We start from the raw sequence: 15,486 nt of genomic DNA on the forward strand, positions 1-15,486 counted from the left end.
TGGGGCGAGCATTAAATCCTGAACCAGGGCTTTAAGGGCATCTGTGAAGCACCTGCCAGCTGGGAGTCTGATAAATACATAAATATCAGCAATAATACCCTGACCCAGTTTTAATTGCTCAGTTACACCATGCTTACTGAGTGCTAGATCTGTCACAGAAAGCGCTTGACAAATACGAGGCCCAGGGACGTAATGTTTTAAATCGTTATTTTTCATTTCCTCAAGGTCCAGGGTGACCCACTTACCTCATTACGCTGGGGTCCCCAGCCCTCCTGTGCTCAAACCGTCTCTCCTGCCCACCAACCAGTTTGTCACTCTGGACAAGTTTAATTGGTTAAAACATGGGGATGAGAATAGGAACGAAGGCTTGTGTGGCCAAGTGAGCCTGATCCTCTCCTCGATTTTCACCCACACACCACATTCACACGGCAGGTTAAAATTGGGAATTACGTTGCTCTCGCGCTAATGTTAAACTTCAGTTGGAGATGTGCCAGTTCTTGCACAGTCATCCTCGCGACAGTGTGAGCTAAGAAACCTGCTCTCACCCTGATATCACTCGCTGGCAGTTTAACTTTAAGTGATATTTTCAAACAGATGATATTGATTCAACTGCCACCCCCGGTTTCATTTCCATTTGAGTGAAGGGAATAAAAGGTAACGTATAATCTGGAGTGTTTCACTAGATAGGGTGGGGGAGGCAGAGTCTCAGCTTTCAAAAAGAAATTGAATATACAGGGCAGCACAGTGGTTAGCACTACTGCCTCATTGTGCCAGGGACCTGGGTTCACTCCCAGTTTCAGGTCACTGTCTGTGTGGAGTTTGCACATTCTCCCTATATGGGTTTTCTCCCACACTGAAAAGGTGTGCGGGTTAGGTTGATTGGACATGCTAAGTGTCAGGGGGATTAGCAGGGTGAATAAGAGGGGTTACGGAATAGGGCCTGAGTGGGATTGTGGTCGATGCAGTCTTGATGGGCTGCATGGCCTCCTCCTACACTATGGATTCTGATTCTATGAAAATGATTTGCTTGTAGGGCTATGGACAAAAACCAAGAGGGTGAGACTATTTTAACAGCTAATTCACAGAACTGGCACTGGAAAGCTGGGTCACAAAGAAACTTACAGCACAGGAACAGCCTGTGCCGACCATGCTGCCCGACTGAACTAAAACTTCTACCCTTCCGGGCACCATATCCCTCTATTCCCATCCTATTCATGTATTTGTCAAGACGCCCCTTAAAACTCACTATCATATCTTCCACTACCTCCCTTGGCAGCAAGTTCCAGGCATTCACCATCCTCTGTGTAAAAAACATGCCTTGTACATCTCCTTTAAACCTTGCCCCTCGCACTTTGAACCTCTGCCCCCTCATAATTGACTCTTCCACCTTGGGAAAAAGCTTCTGACTATCCACTCTGTCCATTGGCTCTCATAATCTTGTGGATTTCTATCAGGTCGCCCCTCAACCTCTGTCGTTCCAGTGAGAATGAACCAAGTTTCTCCAATCTCTCTTCATAGTTAATGCCCTCCATATCAGGCAGCATCCTGGTAAACCTTTTCTATACCCTCTCTAAAGCCTTCACATTCTTTTGGTACTGTGGTGACCAGAATTGAACACTATATTCTAAGTGCAACCTAACAAAGGTTCTATAAAGCAGCAACATGACTTGCCAATTTTTAAACTCAGTGCCTCGGCCAATGAAGGCAAGCATGCTGTATGCCTTCTTGACTACCTTCTCCATCTACATTGCCACTTCCAGTGACCTGCATACCCGTTCACCCAGATCCCACTGCCTATCAATATTCTTAAGGGTTCTGCCATTTATTGTATATTTCCTATGTTTATCAGACCTTCCAAAATGCATTACCTCACATTTGTCTGGATTAAACTTCATCTGCCATCTCTCCTCCCAAGCCTCCAACCTACCTATATCTAGCTGTATCCTCTGATGGTCCTCATCACTATCTGCAAATGCACCAACCTTTGTGTCATCTGCAAACTTACTAATCAAACCAGTTACATTTTCCTCCAAATCATTTATATATATCGTCAATCATCTTTGTCACTTCCTCAAAAAACTCAATCAAGTTAGTGAGACATGACCTCCCCTTCACAAAATCATGTTGCCTCTCATTAATACGTCCACTTATTTCCAAGTGGGAATAAATCCTGCCTCAAAGAATCCTCTCCAATGATTTCCCTACCACTGATGTAAGGCTCACCAGCCTGTAATTACCTGTATTATTTTTGCTACCCTTCTTAAACAAAGGAACAACATTGGCTATTCTCCAATCCTCTGGGACCTCCCCTATAGCAGTAAGGATACAAAGATTTCTCTCAAGGCCCCAGCAATTTCCTCCCTTGCCTCACTCAGTATTTTGGGGTAGATCCCATCAGGCCCTGGGGTCTTGTCTACCTTGACGTTTCTCAAGAACCCTAATACCTCCTCCTTTTTGATCTCAACGTGACTCAAACTATCTACACATCCTTTCCCAGATTCATCATCCACCAAGTCCTTCTCTTTGGTGATTACTCTCACAAAGTACTCATTTAATACCTCACCCATTTCCTCTGGCTTCATGCATAGATACCCTCCCCTGTCCTTGAGTGGTCCAACCCTCTCCATAGCTACCCTCTTGCTCTTTATATATGTATAAAAGCCTCAGGATTTTCCTCCATCCTGCTGGCCAACACATTTTCGTGACCCCTGTTCGCCCTCCTTCCTCCTTGCTTAAGTTTCTTTCTACTTTCTTTGTATTCCACACTTGCTTCGTGTGTCCCCATGCTCCTAGCTTTGACAAATGCTCCCTTTATCTCTTTAACTAAACTCACAATATGTCTCGTTGTCCAAGGTTCCCAAAACTTGCCACACTTATCCTTCATCCTTACAGGAATGTCCTGTTCCCGCATCCCTATCAACTTACACTTAAAAGCTTCCCACATGTCAGATGTTGATTTGCCCTCGAACATCTGCTCCCAATCTACATTCTTCAGTTCCTGCCTAATATTGTTGTAAGTAGCCTTCCCCCAGTTTAGCACCTTCACTTGAGGACTACACTTATCAAGCCTCTCTTGCTGCATAATTCGTTGATTCTATTTATAATGTTGGTTAAATCAATATTGCCGTTTTGTACAACCATTCAAAGTGACAATTACCTCCATTATCTTGGACTGGATTAAGGCTTCATTGGGCAAAGTGGCTAAGAAATTGTGTTATGTAACTCCAATAACATATTTATTCATTGACTACCAGAGCACAGTGTGTTTTGCTTATTTTGATTTTAACCTGAGGAAACAGTATGTTGTTCCTGGTGTGTATAAACTTTATCTCATAGGGACTCATTGTCAAGTCCAAATCTCAATAATATTGAGAAATACAAGAGGGTATTATTTTGCCTGGACACACAAAATATTTATCTCAGTATCTGGCGACTCTCCATCTATCTTTGTTAAGCTAAAGCCAGCACTATAACCACTGTTAATCAGATGGTGCATAAAACTGCTTCAGAAAGGACTTAAAATTTTTGCCCAAATCCGGTCAAGCTCTGAGTAAGAAGTACTACAAGATTAATTGTTGATATATGTTCTTCTGGCATTTCTTAAGTAGTGAAAGCAATAAATCATTTATGCATTTTTATAATAAAAACAATTCTGTAATTTGGAACAGTGTGAAAATGAGTGACACAAGAAAGAGAACCTATAAATCATATCTGTTCAGAGTTTTGGTCCTACTGTCTTCAACCCTAGCTGTGGAACTTGGTTCTTAGACGTACTACTGACATTCTTCAGTATCTGCTCAACACTTATTTATTAGAACTATTTCTAAACAGGTTACAGAGTAGGCATGTAACTCTTAGGAATGATTCCAGCCTCTCGCTCTCTCGAGAGTTTAACACATAACTGATTATGGTGGTGCATCAGTGCTACATCATCTTCTATGTCACACATTAGCACCTTTCATTTGTTAACCCCTTTTACTACAAATATTTTGAGGAGGTGGCAGTAAGTTGCCGTCTTGAACTGCTGCAGTCCATGTGATGAAGGTACACCCAGAGTGCAGTTAAAGAGGGAGTTCCAGAATTTTGACTTCGATACAATGAAGAACAATGATATAGTTCCAAGTCAAAATGGTGTATGCCTCGGAGGAGAACTTGCAGCTGGCGGTGTTTCCATGCATCTGATACTCATTTCCTTCTACATGAAAGAGGTTGCAGATTTGATTTGATAGTGCTGTCCAAGGCATCTTGGTGAGTTCCTGTAAATGGTACATACATACTGCTACAACTGTGCATTGATGGTGGAGGGAGTGTATGTTTCTGGATGGATAATCAAGTACCAATCAAGTGGACTGCTTTGTCCTGGATGGATTGTTGCATTCATCGAAGCACAGTGGAGTGTATTCCATCATACTCCTGACTTCTGCCTTCAGAATAGCTAGAATGCTAACAGTAGGTTTGAGAATGACTGAACTGCAAGGACTATGAAGGCTTTTCAACAAAAGACTATTCCAAAAGAGAAAATTGTGGAGATTGGACATTTGGATCTTCTTGGACTTGAAGAGAAGATTTTGGGACACCCTGAAGAACCTATTTCTTCCCTTGAAGGAATCTGGGAAGAAGTTTCAGAAGAGAAATGATCTTTAACTTGTGAGATAATTATCACTTCTGTATCATTGACCTTTGGATTAATGAATGAAAAGGTATTGAAGATCTGGAATTCCAATTAACTTAGATGAAGAAAGTAAAAACAACCCATTTCCTGTAAGATTGTCAAGAATAGAAGAAGTGATCATTTCCAATGATATTTCGGGAGGACTGTTTACCTTCTCTAGGCAGTGGTAAGGGAGTTACACTTTGCCCTGTGAGGTTACTCCACGCGGTACAATGGGAAGAATGGCTGAGAATGCAGAGACAAGACATCTTCTGTAATGAGACAAATTTCCTGCTGACACTCAACTTGGACATAATTGTTGTATAGAATTCTGCAGCTTCAGAAACACGAAAGATTCTGCTGCAACTTCTGTGCTGACCTTCCTCTGAAGAGATGACAACTTTCAGCTGGGGCTGAAGTATCAGCGCCAATTGACTTTCATCTTGGGAATGTACCACCTCTTTAGCAGTGTGATCCTCTATGGATTATCTGTTGGACTCGAGTAATACGTTCTCTCTGGAAGTTTATTCATGAACAACAGGGGACAAAGCGAGCAATACTAAGATCTGATTGCCGCTCAGCCACTAGAACACAGCTGGTTCTTCTTAAAAGACAGCAGAGATGTCAGATTGTTGACCCAAAAATGGGATAGATGAATCATTCTCAAGGTCTTCATCTTCCAAGTACTGCCAGGGATTCTACCTTATCACTCTCTGAGAAGAGCCCATTCAGATCCAACAGGTCTTCATGGGGATGGTTCCCATTGTTGCAATGCTTTCTGTATCCCCTACCTTTGGCCCTATTTTGTGACGAATTTAGAGATTCATAACGACGAGTCATGATAAATCTGAGTTTGGGTCCTTCTCTCTTCAAATCTAAGGGCAAGCTCTTCTAGCTGTTTTCACCGGTTGGATCTTCTAGAGCTGCTGATGCCGCATCCCACTGTGGGTTTCCCAGAAGCAACGGGTGGGTTTAATAGGAAACCCTGCTGACAACAGCAGGACCTGAAGATCCTGCTCCAGCTGATAGCAACCTGCCCCGCTGTGAGTTGTGGGGAAAATCTTGCCTTAAGTGTATGACTTGGTTCTTAGACAGATTATAGACATATCTGCTTAACGCTTAGTTCTTGATACTACTTGCTCTTGAGTTTAATACATGACTGACTAGCATCAATGGTACATCGTCAGCCACATTGTACATTAGCATATTCCATCTGTTAACCCTTTACACTGCAATATCCATACTAGTCCTACACCTGTAACTCAGTGGTATCACTCTTGCTCAGAGTCAGGAAGTGGTCATTTCAAGGTGCGTTCCACTATTTGAAGATAGAGGCCTTGATTTTTCTAGGGGTGGTGCTTGTGAAACGAATGTGGGCAGCACACCAGCTATTTCTTTTTATTTATGGAACGTGAGTGTCACTGGCAAAGCCAGCATTTCTTTGTACATGCCTAATTGATCTTGAGAAGGTAGCGATGACCCGCCTTCTTGACCACTGCAGTGCATGTGGTGTCGGTGCACCCACTGTTAGGGAGAGAGTTCCAGGATTTTAATCCAGACTGAGTGATTCAGCATCTTCCTGCACTGATCTAGTGTCAGTCACATTCTCAGTATCTAAAGTGAGGACAGGGTTAATTTGTGGCATAGAGTAAAAGCAAAGAGAGAGGAAGTAGTGATGTAGGCTGAGGTTTGTCATGCAGAATTTGGACAAATAATAAGGGGAAGAGAGAAATTCTGTATGATGCATCCTTCAGAGTTGGTGAGTCACCACAGGACCATCGGAACTCAGAGCAGAAAAAACAAATTCAGCCCTGCTCCGCCATTCATTCAGATCATGGCTTATCTCTCCCTGGTCTCAAATCCAGTTCCCCATATCCCCTTATCCCTTTTTCTATTAGAAATATATCTATCTCCTTCTTGAAACCATTCAATAATTCAGACTCCACCGTGCTATGGGGTAGTGAGTTCCACAAATTCATTACCCTCTGCAAGAAGTAGTTCGTCCTCATCTCAGTTTTAAATCTGCCACCTTTCCCCTATGACCTCTTGTTTGAGATTGTCCAATAAGAGGAAATATTTGGCCTGTGTTTACTTTATCAATCCCTTTTAGTATTTTATATACCTCAGTCTAAACTCCAGTGAGTATAAGCCCAAACTGTTTAATCTCTCCTCATACATTGACCCTTTCATTCATGTACCATAGCTTTGACTCACCCTCTGCCCGTGATAGCGAGTATGCTCTCTTTGCATGGAGAAAGAAGGTGCATATGCAGTCTCTTCCTTCACTGGTGTCAGCGTGCTACTGGAATCACGTGTAATTTTCTCTGCAAGAAAGCAGGGAATGTGTTAATGAGAGTTTTCTGAGGTGCTTAGAGAAAGCCTGTGATAGGTCAAATAGTTGGTTATTAATATGTGACCTCACTATGTAAGGTCATCCATTTTGGTAGGAAGAACAGTAAAATGGACTATTATTTAAATGGTAAAAAATTGCAGCATGCTGCTGTGCAGAGGGACCTGGGTGTCCTTGTGCAGGAATCTCAAGGTGTTGGTTTGCAAGTGCAGCAGATAATTAAGAAGGCAAATGGAATTTTGTCCTTCATTGCTAGAGGGATGGAGGTTGAAAACAGGTAGGTTATGTTGCAGCTGTATAAGGTACTGGTGAAGCCACACCTGGAGTACTGTGTACCGTTTTAGTCTCCTTACTTGAGAAAGGATATACTGGCACTGGAGAGGTACAGAGGAGATGCACTAGATTGATTCTGGAGTTGAGAGGGTTGACTTATGAGGAGAGACTGAGCAGACTGGGGCTATACTCATTGGAATTCAGATGAGGAGAGATCTTATAGAAACATATAAGATTATGAGTGGAATAGATAAGATAGAAGCAGGGAAGTTGTTTCCACTGGCGGGTGAAACTAAAACTAGGGGGCATAGCCTCAAAATAAGGGGGAGCAGATTTAGGACTGAGTTGAGGAAGAACTTCTTCACCCAAAGGGTTGTGAATCTGTGGAATTCCCTGCCCAGTGAAGCAGCTGAGGCTACCTCATTGGATGTTTTTAAGGCAAGGATAGCTAAATTTTTGAACAGTAAAGGAATTAAGGGTTATGATGAGCGGGCGGGTAAATGGAGCTGAGTCCACAACAGGTTAAGCCATGACCTTATTGAATGGTGGAGCAGGCTTGAATGGCCAAATGGCTTACGCTTGTTCCGAGTTATTATGTTCTTATGTTAGATGTGAACTATGGAGAAATGAAGCTAGGAATAGGGCTGAGTATGAGGAGCAGCAGATTTAGTACAGTGGATGTTAGAGAGTAAAGGGAAATGGGGATAGGTGTATTCTAAATACTGAGAGTAGAGAAATTGCAGCTGATTGAAGTATAGGTGGGTGGATATTAAGAGGATGATGTCTCCACCTTGCTGACTCTGACGAATATAAAAGTTTAAATTGAGTTAGCTATTAATTTGCAGATCTCTCAAGTTGCTGATGGTGCCAAACCTTGTTGTTTTTATTTATGATTTATCCACCAACAAGGTAGCAGTCTCATCTGACTGTCCGCCATTCATCATCCCCTCTTGCTAATTTATGTTGGCTGACTAGGCACCAATCTAAAATGTTTGGTTCCCTTTTCTGGCCTTCCCTCGGAATGATCTTCACCAACCCTGCAGCAGTCTCTCTGACAACCATCTGGGTATTTATTCCCTTTACCCCATCATTTGGAGGCAGTGCTTTCAACTGCCTTGCCCCAGCATCTCCCCCACCCCACCCTCCAATCATGCCATTCCACTTTTCTCTTTCGAGATCTTTAACAGCTACCTCCTTCGACAATCTTTTGGTCATTCCTCCTGATGTCTTCTTCTTTGGTTTGGAGTTCATTTTTTTAAAAAAAAATCTGCCTCAGTTAAATGCTTATGAATGTTTGAGTGCTTTATAAATGCGCATTGTTGATTGTTACCTAAAGTCCGTTCAAGATGGTGGTGTACAAATCATAACTTTTCTCCTTGCAGCTCTTCCATGTTAAATGCCAGCGACAGTGATTCATCTCGATCCTGCTGGCTGAGGGTGGAAGTTGCTGGAGTTTGCCATCTGTCTGCTCACTTTTGGCAGCAATTAGTTTGTAGTCTGACAAGTACTTGAGCCAGAGCAATGTCAGATCCAGCACTCTTGTCTTGGTGTATAATTTACATTTCCTCAGCTCATTTGGAGCTGCATCGCATTATCACATGCAGGTGTGAGGTTAGGTGCGGTACCGTGAGAGAGCGAATCACATATGTTAATCTAGAGAGTATTAAATGAAATTTCCTCAGAATATTCTTTCATCATTACTCTTAGAACGTGAATTAAACTTTTTAGGGGCCCTATTTTCCTCTGTAGTAAAAAACTAGGTAACCTAGAAATATATATTTTTTGTAGCAATATTATGCTTAACCTTCAGAATGTGTGTAATTTCCTTCGATTTACTTGTTACCAGGTTGTATGTGCCCTTAAAATCACGCAGTGGGGGAGCCACAATTATCGTATCCAGTCAGTGCTAAAAGTGTTAATAACCACTTTGGTATCAAAATAGCTTAAGTTAGCAACATACAGCAAACTTGCTGAGTAACGGAATGTAGTAGCAGTTTGGGAATAGTTTCAGAGAATAGGAGAGAAAACAAGCATCATAACTGAATAAAGTTCACTCCTTCCAGGCGCAAGGCAGGATGAGAAAGAAAAAAATGTGCCTTTTATACCCAAGATGCTACGTAAGCTTCATGTCTGTGTGGTCACTGTTGTAACATAGGGAAATACGGCGTGTAATTTGGGAGCTTGCCAAATAATGTCCTCAAACAGACAATCAAACATCTGAAATTCATGAAAGCATCAAGCTCGTAAAAACATTTTTGTAAGAAACCCATAAAAAAAACCTTCAACAAAACTGCCTCCTGAGTTGCTTGTACCATTCCCTAAAACCCAAGAGAAATGTACTTGGAGTGATTAGTATGTGTAACGGGAACCTGAGCTTCATTTGATGTAATCAAGAGAAAAAATGCTGGAAAATCTCAGCAGCATCTGTAAGGAGAGAAAAGAGCTGACGTTTTGGGTCCAGTTGACCCTTTGTCAAAGCTCCTCTGGTCAGTCTTCCGGATGGTCAAGGTCACCTCCCTCGTCGAGTCTGCGCTGCTGGTGTGTCTGAGATGCCCTCCTTCCCTGCCTTTCAGAAACTTCTCTGGTTTCCAGCCAATGAGGTCTCGAGAGGAGGTTCCAATACCCAGTGAGTTTCTTGATGTCTGCCTGACAGGACAGCAGAGCCCGCCCCCCCAGATGTCCATCTCCATGGTGTTGCTTACATGTAACGTATTGCCATATAAAGTAACTGCAGGAATACTAACTGAGAGAAAGTCTGGCCCGATCTGGGCTTCTAACAATAGACCGGTGCATTTCAATGGAGAGTGCTGGGTCTCAATGCGACAGTCTTTGATGGGTGATTGATGAGACAGGTCCAGATATATTTCTGTGTCTTTGTATATTTGACTTTAGTCAAATCTGTCCTGCCCGAGGTTTGACTGTTTTTGATTTTAATATACCCAATTCTTTAATTTAGGATATCCAATTTAATCGGACTTAAACTAGGCCCTGATTATCTTATCACATCAGTAGAGAAATTTTGCTATCTTGGGAGTATCCTCTCCAATAGCACTACACTAAATAATGAAATCAACCATCACCCTGCAAAAACAAACCAGTGTTTGGCAGGCTTATTCATAGGCTTCGGAAAGAACATGGAATTTATCTCAGAACAAAGATCAAATTACCAGACAGTGGTTCTTAGATCGTGGACGCAAGACTTGCACACATAAAGCAACTAGAAAGCCTGAGATCTATTGGCAACATCAGGACAAAATCCCCAATGCTGAGGTTCTTGCAAAGTGCTACATTCTAGGAATGGGGAGCTCAGCTTTGCTGTGCTATATGATTTTCTAGTTGGGTTGAGACATCACTAGCATATTAGTAGGAAAAATGCCTATTTAGCTACATAGCAGGCTTCATACAGTCAATGATGCTCTGAGAATAGTGAGCAAAATTACATCTAACTAGATAGAAGATATGTTACCGAAACAGGCCATTCATTTCAATTAGTCAGTGCAGGCACTTACACTCCACATACTGTCCCCCATTCTATCTCAGCTCAGTTTTTTAGCATATCTTTCTGTTCTGTTTTCCCTCACATACTTACCTAATTTCCTTTTGAACAAAGAACAGTAAGGCGCAGGAACACGACCTTCAGCCCTCCAAGCCTCCGCCGATCATGTTATCCTATCTAGACCAACCACTGATATCCCTCTATTCCCCAGATAAGTCTTAAATGTCACTAACATATCTGCCTCAACCACCTCACTTGGCAGTGCATTCCAGGCCCCCACCACCCTCTGTGCAAAATAAACCTCCCCGTACATCTCCACTGAATCTTTCCCCTCTCCTTACCTTGAAATGCTTTTGAAAGTATCTAAGCCAGGGTTTCCCAACCATTTTCCAACATGATCCCATTTTAACACTTAAATTAACGTGACCCCAGAGTCAGCATAAACCAAATAATAGTAAGGCAGAATGGTAGCATTTAGTATGTAATTATTAAAGTTGGAATATCATGGATCAACATATAATGATAGATGATATAAATATGAATGTATATTTTAAAAGAACCGTGTAAAAATACAGGTATGTCATATACTGGTGCAGGTTTCAGACAAGTTCTCCATATTTCCCAGAGACAGAGAATTGAGTGAAGTCCCTGTGCCCATTTCCCACCTCACATGCTGTAATCAGCTCCTCCCTGCCCCCCACAGCTATAATCCCCTCTCCTCTCCCCCACAAATACAATAATTAGCCCCAAACCCCTTCCCCCCCACACACACACATTGGGCAAAATTTTCCCAAACAAATTCTAAGTGTCAAAACAGTGAGAAAGTGGGAGTCCTTCTCACTGGTCTTTTCAGCGTGCTTCACATTCAACACTTAGCTCAATGAAAGCCTCCATGTGAATCCCGCTGTTTTGGAGGCTCCAGGCACCTGACTTTTCCTAAAGTGGCCACAGCTCTGTACAGCAAGGGGAGCTCCATTTTTTAAAAATTCATTTGTAGGACATGGGCATCGCTAGTTGGCCAGCATTTATTGCCCATCCCTAATTTGCCCAAGGGCAGTTGAGAGTGAATCACGTTGCTGTGGCTCTGGAGTCACACATAGGCCAGACCAGGTAAGGATGGCAGATTTCCTTCCCTAAAGGAATCAGATGTGTTTTTCTGACAATCAACAACGGTTTCATGGTCAGCAGTAGATTCTTAATTCCAGATATTTTTTATTGATTTCAAATTCTACCATCTGCCGTAGCAGGATTCAAACTTGTACTAATGATGTGCATGCAGTCAGTCACACCAGGGAGATGGCACTATGCAGAGCTGCCCCATGGTTTACATGGCTACTTGATGAAGCTGAGGAGAGGAGGGCCATCGCCTACCCCTGAGATAGTTGTTGGCCCAGGGATTGGGCTGGCAATGCAGCCCTGGGAAGTAGTGGCAGCGGCAGTGAATGCCCATACACTGCCATGGAGGACTGGCACCCAGTATTGAAAGAAAATGGTCGCCATGGATAACGGGGTCCAAGGCTTGGTCGAGTTGTTAAGGACCATGGTTGAGTGCCCTGGGTACAAGCTCAAGACACAGCGGGCCACAGCTGCAGGCTTCGAGAGCTTGATACAGCATCCGACTCTCTAACTCCTGCCTCCAATCCCTTTGGTACTCACCATCATAACTCCTGCCTGCCAAGGCATGGTACTGACATATGCCCGCAGCCCCGACACCCCACGCCCTTCCAGCTATTAAGTTTTCAATGCCCCCTTTTGTCCCTGCAGGAAAAGATGGTCCTTAATCACCGAGATGGGGAGAAGACCAGAGGTCGGTCCCTGGAGTCACCTCACTCCATTCTAGGAGCAAGCCTGGTGAGATCGGGGAAGTCCGAGGACAGAACCGTGGCTGACAGCCAGTTCAGCGTGTGCCACAGAAGTGAGGAGACACATGACCTTCAATCATATGACCTGTCTCAAATATGCTGCAAGCTGCCCAGAAACACATCCCTCCCTTGCACTGAACCATGTGTTTTCTTTTACAGAAGGTGACCCTGATGAGACAGGGCAGCCAGGAGTTGGCATATCCCCGCCAAGGGGAGGCAGAAGTGTCCAAGTGCTCAGGCAGGTGGAGGCCTCCCTGAGCCAAGGAATCAGCTGGCACCCAGCCAGGTGTCAGGCAGCTGGGATCTGTTCTTCCAAAGCTGCTGGAGGTGCAGAGGCAAAGTCGAAGATTGCAGGAGAGGCATTCATCAATATTCCAACAACTGCAAGGGCGCTTGGAGGAATCTGACAGCTTTTAAGTGCAGGAGTTGTTGCTGATATTGCATCGCATCCAGGCCAACTGTGCAAAGATGGAGACTGCAGCGGAAAGGCTGAGGCAGAAAATGGTCGCCATGGGTAGCGGAGTCCAAGGCTTGGTCGAGTTGTTAAGGACTATGGTTGAGGGCCCTGGGTACACGCACAAGACACAGCGGGCCATAGCTGCAGGTCTTGAGAGCTTGATCCAATCTCAGAGGACTATTGTTGAGGGGATCCAGAGCTTGGCCCAGACTCAGGGGGCAGCCGCTGAGGGCTCGCAAACACAGTAGGGCAGATGCAGTTGGGCCTCCACAACTGGCAGAGCTAAGTGATGCAGAAGCCTCTGGAGCTCACTCTACCTTCACCCCCAACCCATGGAATGTTCAAGGGCCCACAGGCACCCCAAGGGAGGAGGAAGGTTGGAAGGCCCATGCTTGGGCCTTCCAACTCGGAGACCTTGCTGTCCTCTGCCCTTTCGATTCCTCCCTCCGTGACAGTGGCACATCTTCCGGGTAGTGGGCTGAACAGGATGGCACAGCTACATCTATGACACCCGAAAGTCAGCTGGGGCTCTCCAGGTTCTGGCCCCCTCAGGGGAAACCAGTCAAAGATGTGGAACACAGCTGAAGGCCTCCCCCTTTGATGTGCGCCCTGGGGAGTCACTTAGATATTGTGGTAGGACATACAATGCTAAGAAATTGTAGGGTCTCCAAGAAGTCATAGATGGAGGGCACTAGTTAGGGTTTTGGTTGGGCAGGAGAGAGCAGTGTTGCCTTCCCAATGGGCCCACTTGTCAGTAATTATATTGTGGGGCTCTAGTAGTCTAACAGATATCTTCTGGTATCCACAACATTTTAACGGAGTTCCAGATTTCTTTTCCTCTGACTTAAGGTGCTTCTTGACTGCACTCCTGAATTGCCTAGCTTTACTCTTAAGATTTTGCCCACGGATTCTTGAAATAATTAAATCCTTTTAACTTTTAAGGTCATCTTTTAATCTTCAATACTCAAGAGAATATAAATGAAATTTATGCAACCTGACTTCCTAATTGATAATTTTAACCACAGAATGATGCTTGAAAAGTTTAACCATAAGATCTAAAATAACCTGTTCCCCAGTTGCTTCCTGATACTGATCAAGAAAATGATCATGAATCCATTGCATGAATTGTTCACCACTACTACACATCTGGTTTGTCTGGTTTTACAGGGAAATTAAATTTCCCTGTGATTACCAGATAATCCTTGGTTACATGCATTTATAATTTTCAGATCTGTAATCTCCCCAACACTACAGCATCTATTAGGGACTGCATCTGATCAGCACAGCCCACGCTAATTGAAGTATTCATTGTTTTATTTCATGGGCAGTTGGACACCCTGCTTTACAGGGAGCTCCAGCCACAATATATTTGTTTTATTGGGATGAGTTTTGTTAGCTGTGTCACAATCCCGATGCTGGCTTCAATTTTGGGACCAAAATCCCAAATTCCAAATCCCAAAATCCCAATCCCAAATTGCACTATTTGGTGCAATTTTCCTGGACATGGCAAAGTAAGAAGAAATGTCTGGCGAACCCTGTTCAATTAGGAATAGCAGCTGGGTTTCAGCATAAGGAAATTCACTTACGTGTGGCTTGTCCCAATAGGAGAAGAACAACTCGGACCAGTATTCTTATTTCCCAGTTTTTACTGCGGTTCCATTTTGAGGTATATAAGACCGGTTCAAACAGATATTCTTCTTCTCCTGTTTTCATGTTTTTTTTCCCTACTGAGTAGGCTGCCCTCCTCCTTTGCAGTGTGGGACCTACTGAAGGGTCAGCAGCAGGAGTGTCAGTGGGCACGATAGAGGTTAATTTGGAAGGGGTGGGAGGGGACATTGTGTGGGGAAGGTGGCGACTGCAATTACAGCTGGTTACAGCATCAGCAGAGATATCAGTGCCCGTGAAGTGGTTGCACCGGCATATCTTCAGCTTGGGATACCTGAGCATCGTGAATTCCTGCTGGCGAATTAATAAAGGGCCTCCAATGTGTCATGTTGTGTTGCTGCTGCTGTGAAACAGCCTTCGCTGCAATGCTGGGCTCCTGGCACTGAAGGGAAAATTTAAATTCACTCTCAGAATGGGGGCTGATTGCCCTGTTAAGTAACCTGAGTGAGGACCCATCAGTGCCAATGGGTAACTGTTGCCAATGTGAGCCTGCCTACAGAAAAAGAACATGGAAATTGGAACATGTCCCGCGTGATTTCTTCAAAATTTCCATGTTCCTGTACTTCCAAAACCACCTCTGTCTGCAAGGTTGGAAAAATTTATCTTATCTTAGGTATAGTATATGTCAGTACTGGTGAATATTGCAGAATTGCTAAGTGCCTGTGAAGTCAACATCCCTCTGTACATTGCTTATCTCATGCTCATTAACACATCCATGTTCCTGAGTCCAGT

The sequence above is a fragment of the Carcharhinus amblyrhynchos genome, chromosome 8, assembly GCF_965287045.1.
Source record: "Carcharhinus amblyrhynchos chromosome 8, sCarAmb.v2.hapA, whole genome shotgun sequence".
NCBI lineage: Eukaryota > Metazoa > Chordata > Chondrichthyes > Carcharhiniformes > Carcharhinidae > Carcharhinus > Carcharhinus amblyrhynchos.